Source organism: Macrobrachium rosenbergii, chromosome 47, assembly GCF_040412425.1.
Source record: "Macrobrachium rosenbergii isolate ZJJX-2024 chromosome 47, ASM4041242v1, whole genome shotgun sequence".
Classification (NCBI taxonomy): Eukaryota; Metazoa; Arthropoda; class Malacostraca; order Decapoda; family Palaemonidae; genus Macrobrachium; species Macrobrachium rosenbergii.
In genome coordinates, this window is record NC_089787.1 from 37,995,771 (window position 1) to 37,999,478 (window position 3,708).

A 3,708-nucleotide genomic window follows, 5' to 3' on the forward strand; every position below is an offset into this window, starting at 1 on the left:
TTAGTGAACTGTACAGCATAAGAATATAAAGAACAGTCTAAGAATGGAAAAGACCACACTATTTAACAACGGTACATTAAGAGAATTCTGTTTCAGTTCAAACTTCCACTTTGGGACCAGTTTGTGCTCTGCTCCGGCAAAGGTCTGGGAAGTGTAACCCTGATTTCATATTACGTTCCTACTCTTTGAAATGCTAAGGCCTCGCTTCAAGAGCATGAGAATTACTTATAAAGTCACTAATATTTAGTGAAATCTTTCTTAAGGTTTGTACAGATATGCAATTCCGTGCAAAAGCGCTGGCACTACTTTAACTAGTTCGCAAACTGACTTAAATGTTCACATTCGTTAACAGATATTCAGGTATTGTATTTCATTTGATTTCCTTGCCGTCGTTTGCTATATATGAAATGAAATGTATACTTCACACGGAAGATCCTGGGAAGGGGTCACCTCATGCAAATTGAAAGGTCAACGTTTATTCATCAGGTCCTCATCGTTGTCATTTTCAGCAACGGTGCCTTTTTACGGGGTAGAATCGTTAACCTCATCCGAACTTCTGTCGAAACCCTTCCCACATCATCCCCAAAAGAAGATCAGCCTTTCCTCTTTTCACGAATCAGATCTCTAAATGAGTATATCTTAAAGAACTATGAAGTCGAGTGCCACAGCTTTTGTACTAAGGGCAGCTAATAATGGAATTTTTTCGTTGTTATTTTTATCATAATTCAAATTTATTAAGACAAGCCTTGCTAGAGAAATGTCTAATATACATCCATTTTCGGTATCTAATTATTAAAAAGTAATGTATATAAAGTACTGAAAATAATTCTTAGCACCCATTTCCAATAAAAAAATGGGGGGGGAGGAAAACAGGGGACCTTTTACTCAGAATTTCAACAAATTGATGGTGTGCGCTACTTTATCAATTTCCTCAAGTCTTTAAAAACAGCACCCTGATTATTAAATGAATATACTGTTTAAAGGAACAAAGGTTTCAAATGAAAATCTAAAAAACTCATTTCCTCTTGAATTTCAAATGGATGGTATCCAAAAAGTTATACAATTATTTAATGCATGACTGAAAAAGCTAACGTTTTGAATAAAAAGAAATCTGTCCTTATATAAGCCTGTCCGTTTCAGTTATTTATACAATAAAACCTCTTTCGTTTACATTATAAGTCTTTTACGTTTGTTTAATCGTGTTTTAATTCCTAGATGTTAATATACTTCTATCGTTTTGTACACAGATTCAGTCTTTCATGAAATAAAAATTTATACTGAAATTGATGAGTCTTAAAACCTTCCACATACACTGGAACAAAAAGAGAGATTTACGGTGAACACAGTCAACGGAATCTTGAACCGACTTAACAGAATCCGGCGCCCTGCTGAGTAAGATATGAACACAACCTTGTGATTTACGAAGATAAAGAGAAAAAGCGAAATAAAATGTGAGATATAAATAAAAAAGGGAAGACCCACTCACTATATTCACGACTTTATGCATTTTTCTGTCTTGCAGTTTACAGAAATAAATAAAACATTATTACATTCAGGGACTGGAATGCTCCCACATGAACTTCAAACGAATGCAAAAATGATAATTACAGTGCATATGTAATTTCATGACGATCATAACGCTAACTTGTCTTCTTAGAATTTAGACTAACACCAAGCAGAATATATCTCTTTTAGTCGCACCGAACCATATGAAGATGTGTGTACGTATGTATTTATATATGTATGTATGTATGTATGTATGTATATGTATATATTTATATTTCTTTATATATATTTATATATATATCATATATGTACAGTATATATTTATACTATATATACATATATGTATGTATATTATATATAGTATGTATGTATATATTATATATATATATATATATATATATATATATATATATATATATATATATATATATATATATACAATATATATATATATACATATAACCATGTGATTACTAATATATACATATATACATGTGTAATATATAATATGCGATTTAGTAATACATATATACATGGTAACATATACGTTTACATCTTAACCAGTGATTACATCCGATGAATCAATCGATCCGCAAGACATACACGAGTACCCACAATTCGTGAAAGCTCTACCAAATATATCGTTAAAAACGAATTAAAGGTCGTCATCATTCAAATATGATAAAATTAATGCTACTACATGAACTTAAATAGTCGACTTCTAACAAGTTTTACACAAAGTCACCATCTCGTCACCTTTTTGTACCTTTTACATTGAATTAAATTAAATGTCTACCTTTTACGCTGAATTAAATTAAATGTCTTAAACACTGTCAAAATTCTGGTTAAAAGATCTCAAAATTTCCTTGGCTCTCAATGATCCACTGACATAGGTTCAACCGGATCACAGAGGCAACAAGATACGTAACCCACTTGATTCACCATCATAGCCGTGTTTGCAAAATCACGACGGTACGGCAGGAGGAGTAATATTAACAACAATGGTAAGGCAGCAGTAGGCTATCAGCTCTGCAAATGCTCATAAAAGTATGGCAGATGCATTACGTCCAACAAGAAGTAAAGCGAATTAAACGGCACTAAGGTTGAAGAGAGAGGAACCGAGTCGCCTCGTGAAGGGGCCACGAAGGAGGTTCCATTCATGAAACGAGTACCTATATATATAATAACTGATAAACCTGAATAAATGGGGTAAAATCATTTAATAAATAAAAACAAGAGAAAATGGTAAATGTGTTTAACAGTATATTTAGTAAAAATGCGTAAAATATGAGGATATGGTAAATGCGTAAGAACATTCAATAAAAAATCGTAAAATAAGAGAATTTGGTAAATGTGTAAGAATATTCAGTAAAAATGTGTAAAATAAGAGGATTTGGAAAATGTGTAAGAATACTGGGTAAAAATGCGTAAAATAAGAAGATTTGGAAAATGTGTAAGAATACTGGGTAAAAATGCGTAAAATAAGAGGGTTTGGTAAATGTGCAAGAACATTTAATAAAAATTCGTAAAATAAGAGAATTTGGTATATGTTTAAGAATATTTAGTAAAAATACGTAAAAAAGTAAATTCGCGTCGAAACATTAGATAAATCTGTTCAAAACGTTTAGTAACTCTCCGGAAAAGCGTTTGGTAAACTTTTGAAAAGATGGTTTAATAAAAACGAAACTTGTATATGAACGTTAAAAAAGTTTTAAATTGTAAAAACGTTTAATGGCGAGTGTGTAAAATGTTTAGTAATACATACATACAATATATTTATATATATATATATATATATATATATATATATATATATATATATATATATATATATATATATGTGTGTGTGTGTGTGTGTGTGTGTATAGATATATATATTACACAAAATATTTTTCAAATATGCTCCAGATAATTTAGGGAATGTGAGTAAAGACGCTATGCAAAAACTCTGGTAACTAAGCAAGGGAACATTTGGCAAATGTACGTTAAACATTAATACGTTATACCAGCGTTAGTATGGCCGCGTAAAAAAATAGTAACTATGCGCATAACAATTTGGTATATGTGCGGAAAAAACGTTCAGTAAATTAAGTTAAAACGGTCGATCTTGAAAATGAAACGGATGTTCACGTAAAGAAATGGACATTACAGTCCAATTACGAAATTCAAAATAAAATGTACAGACAAGAAATGAAGTAGAAA